Genomic DNA, 18,444 nt, shown 5'->3' with positions numbered 1-18,444 from the left:
TGAGCTTCAAGCCAACCTTTTCACTCTCCTCTTTCACTTTCATCAAAAGGCTTTTGAGTTCCTCTTCACTTTCTGCCATAAGGGTGGTGTCCTCTGCATATCTGAGGTTATTGATATTTCTCCCAGCAATCTTGATTCCAGCTTGTGCTTCTTCCAGCCCAGCGTTTCTCATTATGTACTCTGCATATAAGTTAAATAAGCAAGGTGACAATATACAACCTTGACGCACTCCTTTTCCTATTTGGAACCAGTCTGTTGTTCCATGTCCAGTTCTGACTGTTGCTTCCTGACCTGCATACAGGTTTCTCAACAGGCAGGTCAGGTGGTCTGGGATTCCCATCTCTTTCAGAATGTTCCACAGTTTATTGTGATCCACACAGTCAAAGGCTTTGGCATAGTCAATGAAGCAGAAATAGATGTTTTTCTGGAACTCTCTTGCTTTCTCCATGATCCAGCAGATGTTGGCAATTTGATCTCTGGTGCCTCTGCCTTTTCTAAAACCTGCTTGAACATCTGGGAGTTCACGGTTCACATATTGCTGAAGCCTGGCTTGGAGAATTTTGAGCATGACTTTACTAGTGTGTGAGATGAGTGCAATTGTGCGGTAGTTTGAGCATTCTTTGGCATTGCCTTTCTTTGGGATTGGAATGAAGACTGACCTCTTCCAGTCCTGTGGTCATTGCTGAGTTTTCCAAATTTGCTGGCATATTGAGTGCAGCGCTTTCACAGCATCATCTTTCAGGATTTGAAATAGCTCAACTGGAATTCCATCACCTCCACTAGCTTTGTTTGTAGTGATGCTTTCTAAGGCCCACTTGACTTCACATTTCAAGATGTCTGGCTCTAGGTCAGTGATCACGTTATCGTGACTATCTTGGTCATGAAGCTCTTTTTTGTCCAGTTCTTCTGTGTATTCTTGCCACCTCTTCTTAATATTTTCTGCTTCTGTTAGGTCCCTACCATTTCTGTCCTTTATCGAGCCCATCTTTGCATGAAATGTTCCCTTGGAATCTCTAAGTTTCTTGAAGAGATCTCTTGTTTTTCCTATTCTGTTGTTTTCCTCTATGTCTTTGCATTGATCACTGAGGAAGGCTTTCTTATCTCTCCTTGCTATTCTTTGGAACTCTGCATTCAGATGCTTATATCTTTCCTTTCCTGCTTTGCTTTTCACTTCTCTTCTTTTCACAGCTATTTGTAAGGCCTCCTCAGAGAGCCATTTTGCTTTTTTGCATTTCTTTTCCATGGGGATGGTCTTGGTCCCTGTCTCCTGGACAATGTCACGAACCTCCGTCCAGAGTTCATCAGGCACTCTATCAGATGTAGTCCCTTAAATCTATTTCTCACTACCACTGTATAATCATAAGGGATTTTATATAGATCATATCTGAATGGTCTAGTGGTTTTCCCTACTTTCTTCAATTTCAGTCTGAATTTGGCAATAAGGAGTTCATGATCTGAGCCACAGTCAGCTCCTGGTCTTGTTTTTGCTAACTGTATAGAGTTTCTCCATCTTTGGCTGCAAAGAATATAATCAATCTGATTTCAGTGTTGACCAAGTTAGAGATTTCTAAAAATAGTGGGTAAAGATTTTAAAGAGTTTCTGGAGTCAAGGTACATATTACAGCATGAGTCATGTTGCTGGCCAAAATCTTGGCCTTCTCTGCCCACCAAAGCCAAATAAAAAATACGTAGACAGAGTCTGGAGGAAATAGAAATTCCCTCAAATTCTCAGCCAGCAGAGAGGGTAACATAGTAGGCTCATACCTCAAGAACTGTGCCCACCCCCATGAGGAGTCTAGGGGCTTATATAAGATAAGGGCTCACAGTCAAGAGTTGATGATGAGGAACAAAGATATTACGGTCTTGATTTCTTCCCGTTGCATTGTTTCAAAGACTGTGATAAACTGATATTAGTAACGCAGTAATTGAGTAGGGTAAACACCAGACACAGGATGTGTTTAGCATAGAGTCAAAGGAAAAATGGGTGTAAAGTGTGGCTCCTGCAGAGTTAGGGGGCAGAAAAGAAAACTAGTTACAGAGATACAGAGTTGGGAGCAGTTAACAGTAAAAAAAAAAAAAAAACAAACCTAGAATTATTCAGGCCTGCTCACTGTTCTCTTTATCTTCTTCATTCTTAGTAAAGGGGGAAAGAGAAAAACTCATTCCTCTTTTTTTTCCTTTTCACTGCAACAGTCACATAGTTCCAAACAAAAATTTGAAAATCATGTTCTTCAAATTGTTCCTGTAGTGTAGCATGAGTGACTCTGAGCATGTGACTGCTTGAATAGCAGTTGTGAAAGCGATAGCACCCCACTCCAGTACTCTCGCCTGGAAAATCCCATGGACAGAGGAGCCTGGTAGGCTGCAGTCCATGGGGTCGCTAAGAGTTGGACATGACTGAGCGACTTCACTTTCACTTTTCACTTTCATGCATTGGAGAAGGAAACGGCAGCCCACTCCAGTGTTCTTGCCTGGAGAATCCCAGGGACGGCTGCCCTCTATGGGGTCGCACAGAGTCGGACATGACTGAAGTGACTTAGCAGCAGCAGCAGCATCTATTTATAGGCTTCCCTGGTAGCTCAGCTGGTAAAGAATTCACCTGGAATGCAGGAGATTCCTGTTCAATCCCTGGGTCGGGAAGATCTGCTGGAGAAGGGGTAGGCTACCCACTCCAGTATTCTTGGGCTTCCCTGGTGGCTCAGACGGTAAAGAATCACTTGCAATGTGGGAGACCTGGGTTCTGTCCCTGGGTTGGGAAGATCCCCTCAGGAGGGAAAGGCTACCCACTCCAGTAGTCTGGACTGGAGAATTCCATGGACAGAGGAGCTTGGTAGGTTACAGTCCATGGGGTTGCAAAGAGTGGGACATGACTTTACTTTTCATTTATTTACATGTCAATGTAATAATATCAGTAATATCTTCCTGAATATTTGCATATTGGTAAATAAAACAATTAGATGTTTTCTTGTTTATTTCATTATTTGTTTTCTGGAGTTTATAAAAATTTCACCAATGTCCTTTTTGCAGAAGCACCTATTCCTGTATCAGATGGATTTACAAATTTATGAGTTCCAAATGCATTAGTTGATTGTAAAATTAATTTAGTAGTTTGTAGAAACTGTTATTTAAAAACAAAATAGAATAGAATAGGGTATAACAGAATAGGAAACATTAGCATGTCTTTCCAGAGAAGGCAATGGCACTCCATTCCAGTACTCTTGCCTGAAAAATCCCATGGACAGAGGAGCCTGGTAGGCTGTGGTCCATGGGGTCATGAAGAGTCAGACATGACTGAATGACTTCACTTTCACTTTTCACTTTCATGCATTGGAGAAGGAAATGGCAACCCACTCCAGTATTCTTGCCTGGAGAATCCCAGGGACGGCAGAGCATGGTGGGCTGCCATCTATGGGGTCGCACAGAGTCAGACACTACTGAATCGACTTAGCAGCAGTAGCAGCAGCAGCATGCTTTTCACAGAAAAATAATAATTATTGCTCCAGGAGAATTCTAATTCAATGTTATGCATACGAGTGTATCTTTGTGTGTTCTAGTATGCATTATATAAAGTAAATTGTATTTCTTACAGAAGGTCATAGAAATACTTGAGAATAACTGCAGGTCCATAGTAGTATCTTGAGAAATCCCAAAGGATATTATTAGAATTGCTTGTTTACGAAAAAATATATCATGCACTCATTGGACTCTACCCATTGAGTTCCCTTTTAATTAAGAACAAGTTTCCAAATTATATCATCAGACTTATTTTATTTTTTTTTCCAATTTTATTTATTTATTTATTTTTCAAGTTGAACAGACTAAATTTCTTTAAACAAACTTACTTATACTCCAGAGTCCTTTAAAAACTTAATAGCATTTATACATTGAAGGTATTTGATTTTCTTGTAACTTGCACTTCAAATGCAACAAGCATTTGAAGCAACAAGCATTTGACCCAACAAGTAAAACTTTCTACAGTTCATAACTTTTATAAATAAAATAAATTAAATGTACAGTGAATAAGTTCTCTGAAATATTTCAATATTTCTGCAGGTTTAGTAACATCGTAAAATACATTTCAACTAAAATTCACAAATCTAAAAAGCTGTTAGGCATTTTTAGGTGTTTTAAGTTGGAAATGAAGACCAATGTTACATCATAATATGACAATTACAAATAGTACTTCAAATAGCAAATACTATACAGTTTGTCCCAAACTTTAACAACTATTCATGAACTCAACACTGAACTATTGATGGCTATGAGAATTGTTTCCTAGCCTTTTTGAAAATTTCAACCCATTTACGTTTAAGGTAATTATTGATAAGTACGATCCCGTAGCCATTTTCTTTATTGCTTTGGGTTCAAGTTTATACACTCTTTCTGTGTTTCCTGTCTATAGAAGATCCTTTAGTATTTGTTGGAGAGCTGGTTTGGTGATGCTGAATTCCCTCAGCTTTTGCTTGTCTGTAAAGCTTTTGATTTCTCCTTCATATTTGAATGAGATCCTTGCTGGGTATAGTAATCTGGGCTGTAGGGTATTTTCTTTCATCACTTTAAGTATGTCTTGCCACTCCCTTCTGGCCTGAAGAGTTTCTGTTGAAAGATCAGCTGTTATCCTTATGGGAATCCCCTTATGTGTTATTTGCTGCTTTTCCCTTGCTGCTTTTAATATTTGTTCTTTGTGTTTGATCTTTGTTAATTTGATTAATATGTGTCTTGGAGTATTTCGCCTTGGGTTTATCCTGTTGGGGACTCTCTGGGTTTCTTGGACTTGGGTGATTATTTCTTTCCCCATTTTAGGGAAGTTTTCAACTATTATCTCCTCAAGTATTCTCTCATGGTCTTTCTTTTTGTCTTCTTCTTCTGGGACTCCTATGATTCGAATGTTGGAGCGTTTAACATTGTCCCAGAGGTCTCTAATATTGTCCTCATTTCTTTTAATTCGTTTTTCTTTTTTCCTCTCTGTTTCATTTATTTCTACAATTCTATCTTCTAGTTCGCTTATCCTGTCTTCTGCCTCTGTTATTCTACTGTTTGTTCCCTCCAGAGTGTTTCTGATCTCATCTATCGCATTATTAATTGTATATTGACTCTTTTTTATTTCTTCTAAGTCCTTATTAAATCTTTCTTCCATCTTCTCAATCCTTTTCTCCAGGTTATTTATCTGTAACTCCATTTTGCTTTCAAGATTTTGAATCATTTTCACCATCAAAATTTGAAATTCTTTATCAGGTAAATTCCCTATATCTTCTTCTTTTGTTTGTGTTGGTGGGCAATTATCTTGTTCCTTTACCTGCTGGGTATTTCTCTGCCTCCAGACTTATTTTAAATTCATTACTACATTAATATAATAATGTAAAGCAGCAAAGCTTATTTTTTACTTGCCGTAATTCTACTATAGTAGGCTAATTTCTGTATGTGTCTATGTGTTAAATTTAGTAAGATTTTCTATCTAAAGTATTTGTTTAGTTTTTTAATATTTTAAGCACTCAATTGTTAATAAAAAGAACAGTGTCCTACATAATTTTGGATAGTATAAAAACTTGAGTCTAAAGCCAGTGCTTCGAGAATGCTACAACTTTTCAAAAGATTGAGGGAAAACCGATAGGTCTTTCTCTTAGGTTTATAAGTCATAGGCACTTAAGAAACCCCTCATTATGTATGCTTCCAGAAATCCTGAAAATATAAGGATCATGGTTCTATTCCAAGAAAAGACACTTAGATTTAAACTAATGCAATATCCTTTTAAAGTTTATTTTATATGCTTTATTAAATACAATAAGAGTCAGATGTTATGATTTCAATTACAAATTCTTGGTTCTTCCATGCCTTTCCTAAATTTAAAAGCTTTCAATAGCTTTCCATTCCTTTTTGTGTATCATTGTCACTCTTTGGAATACTTTTCCTTTCATACATTTATTTATTTATTATTTCATCCATCAGTCCACCCACCCACCCAACCATCCAACCAGTCAACAATTTATTGATTAGCTTCTATGTAATAGGGACTATCTAGACACTGGGGATTGTGCAGAGTACATAATGGACAAAAAAGAAAATCCTTACTCTAATGGAGGTCACATATATCATGAGTCAGGGAAGAGAGAAAATAATCAGGTAAGCAAAATGTGCCGTGTGTCAGGACCTATAAGTTTTATGGAGAAAAAGAAAATAGGCAGAGGTGATAGAGAATTTTAGACAGTGAGGATGGGTGATAGCAATTTCAAATAGGCAGGTCACAAATGGCCTCAGTGAGAAAGAGAGCAAATACCAGAAGGTGAGGAAGCAAGCTATAATATAAATGAAAAGTCTTCCAGGCAAAGAAAAGGGCAAGTGCATAAGTCCTGAGATGAGTATATACTGAAAATGTTTTAACAGCCAGAATTGGGATTGGGTGAACAAGAATGATAGTAGATGGTTAGGTTAAAGGGAAATAGAGACAACAAGGGCTAAATATGTGACTCTTTCAGGCTGTTGTATGGGTATACGCTTGACTTTTATTTATAATGAAATAAGAAGCCATTAAACATTTTGAATAGAGAAATATCTTTGTCTTATTTTTAAATTAATTATTTGGATAATTAAAATTTCCTGTCTATAAAGGACATTCCTCCAAAACATAAAGGAAGGTATGAAATAATTCAGGAGTGATGGTGCTTGAATCAGGGAAGCCACTTTGGAGGTGAGGAAATGTACTTGGATTCTAGATATATATTAAAGGTGAGGTGTGAGAGAGGAAGTGACGATAAATGAATGACATTAATTCTTGTAGCCTGAGGAACGGGAATATTGGTGTTACTGTGTAAGTGCTAGAAAAGGTACTTGAAAGAGCAGAGCTGGTGGAAATAAGTAGGAGAAAATAACAACCACATTTTGGACATAATTGACTTTGTGATTTATATTCAGGGGGGGACCATGAACAGGCCATTGGCTCTAATAGGACTTCCAAAGAAAGATCCTGTTAGCTGTTATCTACAGATCTCAAATGAATAAGTGCTTCCTCAAAGAAACCCTCCTTACCCTCCCCAAGGAAGCCAGGTACTGCTATCATAGGCCCCTTGACTGCTGTTAAGTTTACATTTGTTTTTGTGATTATTTGATCACTGCTTTCCTAACTTCCTGAAGATGGGACTTTCCTTTAGGTCCATAGTGTTTATTTACCACTGTATTCTTAGCATTTAGCACAGTGCCTAGGATATATATTAGGAAATATTATATATATATACATATATATACACACACATAATATATCCTTAGACTTCCCCAGTGACTCAGCGGTAAAGAATCTGCCTGCAATGCAGGGGAAGCAGGTTAAATCCCTGGGTCAGGAAGATCCTCTGGAGGAGGAAATAGCAGCCCACTCCAGTATTCTTGCCTGAGAGATCCCATGGACAGCAGAACTTGTTGTCGGAAAACAGTTAGACACAACTTAGCGACTGGGATTCCCTGGTGGCTCAGACAGTAAAGCGTCTGCCCACAATGCAGGAGACCCGGGTTCGATCCCTGGGTTGGAAAGATCCCCTGGAGAAGGAAATGACAACCCACTCCAGTACTCTTGCATAGAAAATTCCATGGATGGAGAAGCCTGGTGGGCTACAGTCCATGGGGTTGCAAAGAGTTGGACACAACTGAATGACTTCACTCAGCAACTAAACAAAGATAATATGTGTTCTATTGCACACATCCAGCTAAGCACACATAAAATGAGATAAACAGGCTGAAATGAGGTATTGGAAAAATTAGCCTCAAGCCCACATGGCAAAACATTTGTGTCTTTTTCTGGTGGTTTAGGTCATTAAAAGGCAAAACTCATAAGATTTGAGAGTGGGATATTTTATGATGCATGACTATTGTTGGAACAATGTGATTGAGGGAAGGGAGTAGTAGGAAATAAGCTCAAAGAAGTAAGACTACAATCCAAGTGTGATGAGAAACCATTAGAAGAATTAAGACCAAAAATCATGTAAACAAACAAATGAATATAATAAAATAGAATCAGACTCACAGATACAGAGAACAAAGTACTGGTTACCAGTGGGGAGAGGGAAGGGAGAAGGAGCAATATAGGGGTAGGGGATTAAGAGGTACGAACTATTTATTATGTATAAAAGAAATAAGGTACAAGGATATCTTGTACAGCACAGGGAATATAGCCAATATTTTATAACTTTAAATGGAGTATAATCTATGTAAATATTGAGTCAGTGTATTGTACACTTGAAACTAATATAATAGTGTAAATCAACTATAATTAAAAAATAATGATAGAAAAGAATCAAAGTGATGTGATCTGCTAAATAGTTTTAAAAGATCCCTCTTGTTATTACCTAAAACATGTCTCTAGTAGAATATGAGGAGAAGCCCAGAGAACAGTTCTGAAGCTGATGCAGTGGTCAGGTAATAGAACCTACCAATTTAGACAAGGATGATCGAAGTTATGAGAATTCACATATGAGGTATATTTTGAAGGTAAAGTTTGTAGCATTTGCTGATAGGGTGATTTGCCATGTGAAAGAATGCAGTAGATATAAGATGTCATAGAAAAAAAACAGCTATCACCGAGGTATTAGGCCTAAGCAATGGGTAAATGATGGAGACGTTAACTCAGATGGGTGAAGAGCATATTGATAGGTAAGGGAGAACAATCAAGAACTTGAAACAGCCTTTAAATATCTCACTGGACAAATGGAATAGACACTTCAATGACAAGTCTAGATTTCATGGGACATAGTGAAGCTGTGCGATCACCATATTTGAAAGCATAGGACTGGATGTGTTGTCCATGAATTTACAGAAGAAAATTTCCCAGTGTCTGAAAGGCTTAAGTCCTTGTCACATATCAAATTTGTTCAGCTTTGGAACATGCATAGATAAGCAATTTGCATACAGATCCAAATGTATGTATACAATGCAAAGAAATATTTGTTGACTGTTGTGTTAGCTCTCATACTTAATTTTTGTTAAGTACAGGGTTGTCTTTCCCTCTAGCTTCTTATGGGCTTCCCAGGTGGTTCAGTGGTAATCTGCCTGCCAATACGGGAGATGCAGAGACGCAGGTTTGATCCCTGGGTCTGGAAGATCCCCTGGAGTAGGAAATGGCAACCCACTCCAGTATTCTTGCCTGAAAAATTGCATGGATGGAGGAGTCTGGCAGGCTACAGTTCATGTGGTCCACAAAATTGGACACAACTACACACACAAATGTAGTTTCTTATAGCATCTTTCGAAACAATTCGTAATGTATTTATCAAATATTTATGTGTATACCTTATATGTCCAATGTATTATAAGTTCTACAGAGGCAAGATCTAAACGAGAATTCCTCATATTCATAGCATTTCACAGCTAGCAAGTGATTCTCACGAACATTATTTCATTAATCCTCACATCTCTAGTGGGTAATATTTCCACTTTACCATTTATTTTTGGTAATATTTTGCTACATAATAAGCCACCTCAAAATTTAGTTGCTTAAAATTATTACATTTATTTTTCTCATGAATCTGCAAATTTGGGTAAAGTTTGACATGAATATCTGATCTCTTCCACATGATATCATAGACAGCAACTCAATGCTGAAAGCTGGAATCATGTAAGACATTCCTTCCTTACTCATGTCTGATGCTTGGCTACTGCTGCTGCTGCTGCTAAGTCACTTCAGTCGTGTCCAACTCTGTGCGACCGCATAGATGGCAGTCCACCAGGCTCCTGTCCCTGGGATTCTCCATGCAAGAATACTAAAGTGGGTTGCCATTTCTTCCTCCAATGCATGAAAGTGAAAAGTGAAAGTGAAGTCACTCAGTCATGTCCGACTCTTAGCAACTCCATGGACTGCAGCCCACTAGGCTGCTCCATCCATGGGATTTTCCAGGCAAGAATACTGGAGTGGGGTGCCATTGCCTTCTCCATTGATGCTTGGCACTGGCTGTTAATTGGGAGTTTTACTGGTCTTATGCTTAAAACTCCTATACATGACTTTTCCAGGTGGCTGCCTGTCTTCCTCATAGCATGGTGGCTGGGTTCCCAGGGTGAGTATCACAAGAGAGACAAGGCAGAAGCTTTATCACCTTCTATGACCTAACCTTGGAAGTCACCCGGCACACTTCAGCCATGTTAAATTCATCAAAGGAATCATCAAGTCCCGCCCAATTCCAAGGAAAGGGAGAGACTATACTCCTTGACTGGCTATTGCCAAGGTTCAGGTAGAGCATGTGGAATCAAAAATATTGCAAAAAAGCCATCTGCCACACACATGTAAAGACAGGACTTCCCTGGTGGTCCAATGGTTGAGAATCTGCGTGCCAATGCAGGGAACGAAGATTTGATCTGGGAATATTCCACGTGAGGCGGGGTAATTAATCCTGAGTGCCACAACTACTGAGCCTGAGTGTGGCAACAAAGACCCAGCATAGCCAAAAAAAACAAAGAAATATATATATATATATATACATTTTTTTTTTTTTTTAAAGAAAAGGGTCAGTGTGGTTAAGAGGCAGCTTTGGGCAAGAACACAGGCATATTTTGCAAAATGAATCAATTTGCAGAAGAAACTGATGATTGTTCTTTTTGATTTCCTTCTGAAATAAAAATGTATGACCAACAGTTATTTTGTGACTACACGCATGTCAGATTTATTTCTTCTTTGTAGAGACCATTTTGAAGAAACCACTATTGTTTGCAACTTTAATTTTTGGAGTTTTAATTTGATCAGAAATTTTCACTGAGAAACTAGTATGCTTCCTGTATTGCCTGTTAGGATGGTCTTTTACTTGACAGTATGGACTTCTGAAAATATTTCTGCTATAACTAGAGCTCAAAAAAAGAGTTTACTTCTCCTCCTCATCAAATATCTAATCAAGCATGGCTCTTCATTTGATAATTTTTGGCAAACTCTGGGTCTCCAGACACAATTATAATTTTAGAACTGTTTGTGACATTAATTACTAAGCAGTCGTTTCCAGTCCTTTAATAAATAAATGACATCCAGAAGTTTCTTTAGGCTACATAGAAAAATAGTGGCAAAGCTACAATTGGAAGCAGATGCTAAGACATAAATTTGAAAACAAAGGATTACATTGAGAGGCGATACCTCTAGTAGGGAAACGGGGAAGTGATAGAGGCAAAGGACAAAACCTAATATACTGTGTGTTAATGAATAGGTTTCTGCTGTGGATAACTGGGTCTCAGTCTCATTAGGGATTTTAGAAGACTGAGAAGAATATTTGCCTCAGAGGTATTCCATCTTGGGCTTTCCTAGTGGCTCAGTTGGTAAAGAATCTGCCTGCAATGCAGGAGACCCAGGTTTGATCCCTGGGTCTGGAAGATCTCCTGGAGAAGGGAATGGCAACCTACTCGAGTATTTTTACCTAGAGAATTTCATGGACAATCTCCTCTGTTAGCCATGGGGTGGCAAACAGTTGGACACGACTGAGTGACTGACACCTTCCCTTTCACGTTATTTCATCTTGGGTAGGAAGGAAGTTGGAGAATCATCCACCACCTCTCATTTGTCATTGCTGCAGACTGCTTTGAGGGCATTACCTTCCCGGTGTACATGGCCTGCTCTGAGGATGGGCCTAGCAGATTCCAAAGGCCAGAGAATGTCCTCAGGTACAAATCCCCCTACGCTTGCTCTCAGAGGCCGTGGGCACAGACAGGAACTGCGAGTCAAGAGGATATATGAGGCATCAACAGCCTCTGCGACACTTCTAATTAATTTGCATTGTTTCTTTGCTCTCTTTGTTATATGAGTATTTGCCTAATGTTCCCAATAAAATGAACTGTATCAAGACCATTCTATACATGTCAGTCATGTATAGACTGTGTTGGCATTGTAATCCAGAAGGAAATGATCTTTCAGCAGGATCACACCGGGGTAGAGTCAAATTGGGATTGAGGTGTCAGGGGATACAAGAGAATCACTTTTAGAGATGAGAGGGTGGACTTCTTATTCTTTGACCCATCATATATAGTTTTCAGTACACTTATGATGTGGAAGCTTATGGAAAACTTCAATGCTTGTTCCATGTAGTATATGGGTGTATGTCTGTTTTGCATGAACAAAAAGTGGTGTCTGCTTAGGGTAGAGAGGCTTTTAAAAGCTCATGTGAGCCCCCATCTTTGAGATGCAACTTGATGGTAACAAGCAGAATAAGGAAAATTAATCTTACTACCAGATTCAACCTAGGAAACTGATCTTGAGCAGCATGGGATATTGTAACTTTACAGATAGTGAATAGAAAAATCTTAACACCTAAGTTTTAGCGCTAATATTGTTCTTGTTTAGTTGCTAAGTCATGTCCAACTTTTTGCAACTGCATGGACTGTAGTCCACCAGGCTCCTCTGTCCATGGGATTTCCCAGAGAAGAATATTGGAGTGGGTTGCCATTTCCTTCTCCAGGGGATCTTCCAGGAACCACCAGGGAAGCCCTCTAATATCATTAGGTCCTCAGTATCAAGACAACATTCCTTCTTCTCCTAAAATACTCCTAGTCTTAGGACATGCCAGAAGAGAATGCTTAAATTTAGAGCATTCTAGTAGTCAACATTTCAAAGAGATCACTAAAAAAAGTCATTGGAAAGAATGGGAAAGTTTAGTGATTCAAATTACCCTTGATTGTGTAGAAAACGTTTCTTAGAAAAATTTGCAGATTCTACGACAGGAATCTAAAAATATCAACTCAACTTCCAGTCTCCTAGGGAAAAAAATGCTTTCTCTGCATCCCTAAAACTCATTTATTTCAAACTGAGTTTTCTAAAATATCTGTTTTAAGAGAAAACCAACTAATAGCCGCGTTGATTCATGAAAGTTCTCTCTTGCAATCAATGGATACTTCTATATAAAAGTGATGACACTGCATAAAATGGACATCTAAAATATGTTTCAGCATTATCTGTTAAAGGAAGCTATATGATGTGCTTATTTTTAATATAATAGGGATATGCCATCTTTGGGAGCATCTGGGATGCCATGATCTATTCATATTAAAGTGTGGACTTTCAGTTAATCATACCATGCTATTCATTTCCTAGTTGGACAGTTCATAAAATAAATGTCTTTAGGTGGTAATCTGAAACCCTTTGACATGATGTATTTGAATGTCTTTTATTTCTCTGGTGCAAATACTTTCTGAAGTAGAGTAACTGAAAGGTTAGCAGGGTCCATGGAATTCTTTTACTTGGGATAATATTCTGAATAACAGTCTGAAATTTCTATAAGTCTTTTAAACAGTCACCCAGAAGTAACTGGCTCATCTGAAGAGAAGCATTCTAACCTAACTTTAGTTTTTGAATAAGAAAATGCCAAGAAGTCTATCTTCTTTATTTGTTGAAATACATAAATAGTATGGATTAGGGAGAAGAGAGATTTGCAATGGTTTCCTTTTCATTGCTTGATGATCTACACCAGAGGGGTTCCACACAGACTTGAAAATAACTTTTGAAGATGTTTCTAATAGAATAAAATAATGAGCAACATTTCTAGCGCTCTACTCTCTCAGTCTTTCAAAGCTTAAGCATCTCAGAGGGTCACAAAATCTTTTTTCATTTTTAAAACGTCACAGTTTCCCTTTTGTACATTCATATGTGTGTTTTTGTACAGTTACTTGTACAAATGTTATATACACTGATATAGTTTTTCAATGAGATACTATAAACAGTAAACTAAAATCTGCTTGTTTTATATAACAATATTTCACAGATATATTTAAACATATTTGCATGTAATTTTAACCTATGATTATTTTAAAAATGAAATTTCACATGAAAATATACATAAAGAAAAATATAAATATGCATAAGTCGTGTCCGACTCTTGCGACCCCATGGACTGTAGCCTACCAGGCTCTTGTCTGTGGGATTTTCCAGGAAAGAATACTGGAGTGGGTTGCCATTCCTTCTCCAGGGGATTTTCACAACTCAGGGATGGATTATGGGTCTCCTGTATTGCATGTGGTCTCCTGCATTGCAGGTGGATTCTTTTACCAACTGAGTCACCAAGGAAGCCCTTATAATGCACAGTTTAACTAATTTTTACAAAGTGAACAAGTATATATATCACCCAGAACAAGAAACAGGCATTACAGGAATACCAGAAACTTCCCTGATGCCTGACCCCAATGACTGCATCCCTCTAAAGATAGTGTTATCTTCTATCACCATAAATTGGTTTTACCAGCTTTTAATCCTTATATAAATAGACATATAGAGTATGTACCTTTAGTGTTTGTTTCCTTCGCTCAAATTATGCCTGTGAAATCCATGCATGTTATTGCATGGCACAGTAGCCCATTAGTTTCATTGCTCCAACATTCATTTTATGAATATAGCCATGTATTTTTATCATTTTTACTGTTGATGGATATGAAGGTTATTTCTAACTTTGACTGATATATAAAATGCTGCAATTACTGTTCCTGTCTTGATACAGTTATGATTTTGTTTTTGTTGGGAATACTCCTAAAGGTGGGATTTACGTGTCATGTAGTATTCATAATTTTTGCTTTAGTATATTCTGTAAACAGTTTTTCAAAGAAGTTGTGATTTTCAGTTCCATAAAGTGCCTAAGAATTCCAATAACACCACATTTTCAGCAATATTTAGTGTTTTCAGTTTTGTTTTGATTTTGACTGTTGCCATTACAATGGGTATGTAGTTGTTTTGCTTTGTGCTTTAAATTTTAATATCTTGGTGCTTTTACAATGTTTAACATCTTTTCAAATTTTTATTGGTCATTTGGATATTCTCTTTGGTAAAACAGCTATTTAAGATGTCATTCATTTTGTTAGGACTGGGTTTTGCTTTTTTGATTTGTATGAGTGCTCTCTATATTCCAGGTACCTGTAGGATTTTTACACACACACACACATTTCCACTCTGTGATGTTCATTTTCAATCTCTTACTGAGGCCCTCTGACAAATAGAAGTTCTCATTTTAATGAAGTCAATGTGCCAATCTTTTTCCTTTAATCTTAGTACTTTTATGTCCTATTTAAAAAGTGTCCATCCCAAGGTCATGAAGCTATTGTCTTATGTTACCTTTTCCACTTTTATTGTTTTTCCTTTAATAGTTTTCACATTTAAGTCTAAAATCGAGTCTCTAATTGACTCCACACTGTTTATTGAGAATTTTCATTCCCTATGAATCGCAGTGCCATCTTTGTCATAAATCGAGTGACCATATATGTGACTTTGTACTTTCAGTTCTGTTCTATTGGAGTATTTGTCCTCACACCAAAGCACACTGTTTGAATTACAATAATTAACTCCATAATATTATTATTTTTCTGGGCTCCAAAATCACTGCAGATGGTGATTGCAGCCATGAAATTAAAAGACGCTTACTCCTTGGAAGGAAAGTTATGACCAACTTAGACAGCATATTGAAAAGCAGAGACATTACTTTGCCAACCAAGGTCCATCTAGTCAAGGCTATGGTTTTTCCAGTGGTCATGTACGGATGTGAGAGTTGGACTATAAAGAAAGCTGAGCGCCAAAGAATTGATGCTTTTGAACTGTGGTGTTGGAGAAGACTCTTGAGAGTCCCTTGGACTGCAAGGAGATCCAACCAGTCCATTCTAAAGGAGATCAGTCCTGGGTGTTCATTGGAAGGACTGATGTTGAAGCTGAAACTCCAGTACTTTGGCCATCTGATGTGAAGAGCTGACTCACTGGAAAAGACCCTGATGCTGGGAAAGATTGAGGGCAGGAGGAGAAGGGGACGACAGAAGATGAGATGGTTGGATGGCGTCACTGACTCAATGGACATGGGTTCGGGTCGACCCTGGGAGTTGGTGATGGACAGGGAGGCCTGGCGCAAAGGGGTCGGGCATGACTGACTGACTGAACTGAATCATTATTGTAAGATTTATTACTGAAAAGTTCTTCAATTTTGTTCTTTAGACTATCTTGGCTATTTTGCCCCTTTACATATCCACATGCATTTTAGAGTGTACACACACAATCACACACACACACACACACACTTGATGGGATTAACTGGGGTTTCACTGACTGCAGATCAACTTTGGGGGAATTTACATCTTTACAACATCCATCCTACCAATCCATGAGCAGGGTATACTTCTCCATTTATTTAGGTTTTCTTTAATTCCTCTCATTTATATAATTTGTATTTAGAGTTCTTGCAAATTTATTTATTGATAGAATTATGCATGTTACAGGATGCTCCGGGCTGGTATGTGGGGATGACCCAGAGGGAGGATAAGGGGAGGAGGGAGGTGGGAGGGGGGTTTGGGAGGGGGAACTCATGTACACCCGGGGAGCATTAATGTCAATATACGGCAAAACCAATCAATATAATATTGTAAAATAATTAGCCTCCAATAAAAATTTAAAAAATAAAGAAAGAAAGAAACACACACAAAAAAAGTTAAAATATCATTTAAAATAGTTTCTAGAAACACAATTAATTTTTGTATATTAATGACATTCAGAAACCTTGTTATATCCACTTAATTGTAATATTTTATCTGATGATTGAGTTTTTATTTTTTTAATTTTTTAAAATTTATTTTAATTGGAGGCTAATTACTTTACAATATTGTATTGGTTTTGATATGTCATCTGAAAATAATAAAAACTTCATTCTCCATTCCAAACTTTGTAACTTTGTTTTCTTGTTACACTGACTAGTATATTGGTGTTTGCTATTATTTATAGATACATTTTCGCAGTTTGAGGAAAATTATTTTTATTCTTATTTTGCTAGGAGGTTTTGTATTTTTAAAACTTTTTTTATGAGTTTGAATTTACCTTTTGTGTTTTTAATGTGATGAATCACAATACTTGGGTTTCATGTGTTAAAATGAACGTTTGCTTGTCCAAATAAAACGAAGTTAATTGTGATACATATATTGTTATTTTAGTATAGTACTGAGTTTATTTTATTTCTTAATTTTTTTATTTTTTTAAAATTTTAATTGGAGGCTAATTACTTTACAATATTATATTTGTTTTGCCATACATTGACATGACTCCACCCCAGGTGTACATGTGTTTTATTTTGATAATGATTTATGTAGGATACAAATCATACCTTTTTTTTTTTTCAAATTAGCTGCATAGTAGACCATTGTTTGATATGATATAATTGCTTCAATGGTTTCCCAATTAAAACATTTAGGTGGCTTTCAGTGAATGTCTTCTTAGAAATAAGGCTTTAATAAAGAACCTTATATATATCCTCATATACTGGTGATTTTATTTCTGTCAGATAGATTCATAAAGAGGCACTGTTGGGCAACAGATTATGGGCTGGAAGAAGCACAGGCTGGAATCAAGATTGCCGAGAGAAATGTCAATAACCTCAGATATGCAGATGACACCACCCTCATGGAAGAAAGTGAAGAGGAACTAAAGAGCCTCTTGATGAAAGTGAAAGAGGAGAGTGAAAAGGTTGGCTTGAAGCTCAACATTCAGAAAACAAAGATCATGGCATCTGGTCCCATCACTTCATGGGAAATAGATGAGTAAACAGTGGAAAGAGTGTCAGACTTTATTTTTCTGGGCTCCAAAATCACTGCAGATGCTGATTGCAGCCAGGAAATTAAAAGACGCTTAATCCTTGGAAGGAAAGTTATGACCAACCTAGATAGCATCTTAAAAACCAGAGACATTACTTTGCCAACAAAGGTCCGTCTAGTCAAGGCTATGGTTTTTCCCGTGGTCATGTATGGATGTGAGAGTTGGACTGTGAAGAAAGCTGATGGCTGAAGAATTGATGCTTTTGAACTCTGGTGCTGGAGAAGACTCTTGAGAGTCCCTTGGACTCCAAGGAGATCCAACCAGTCCATTCTAAAGGAGATCAGTCCTGGGTGTTCATTGGAAGGACTGATGCTAAAGCTGAAACTGCAATCCTTTGGCCACCTCATGCGAAGAGTTGACTCAGTGGAAAAGACTCTGATGCTGGGAGGGATTCAGGGCGGGAGGAGAAGGGGACAACAGAGAATGAGATGGCTGGATGGCATCACCGACTTGATGGACATGAGTTTGAGTGAACTCCGGGAGTTGGTGATGGACAGGGAGGCCTGGCGTGCTGTGATTCATGGGGTCGCAAAGAGTCGGACACGACTGAGCGACTGAACTTACTGAACTGAATAGCTATTTTTATGTTATTTTCTTAAAATTTATCAATCTTTTACCAATGTGATATATGAATTGCTTTTTTTTTCTTACCCTACTTCCAAAACTGACTGTTATTCTCTTCATTTGTTTTATCCTCTGTCCAAAGGGTGGGGAATACTATCTCCTTTTGCCTTTTCCTGACTATGAGAAGGTAGATAACATTTCATATTTGCATATTTTTTGTGTGGATTTTCTATTCAGGTTACGTATTCATTTTTCTTCTTACTGGATTGTTTGCTTTTTAAAATCACTTTGTACAATTTTATTAAAGTAGAGATATTAAACCTCTGTTCAGA

This window comes from Moschus berezovskii, chromosome X (assembly GCF_049115385.1).
Source record: "Moschus berezovskii isolate FMDL1 chromosome X, NW_MosBer_1.0, whole genome shotgun sequence".
Classification (NCBI taxonomy): Eukaryota; Metazoa; Chordata; class Mammalia; order Artiodactyla; family Moschidae; genus Moschus; species Moschus berezovskii.
The sequence above is the reverse complement of the archived record's forward strand: the minus strand, read 5'-3'. Positions refer to the sequence as shown.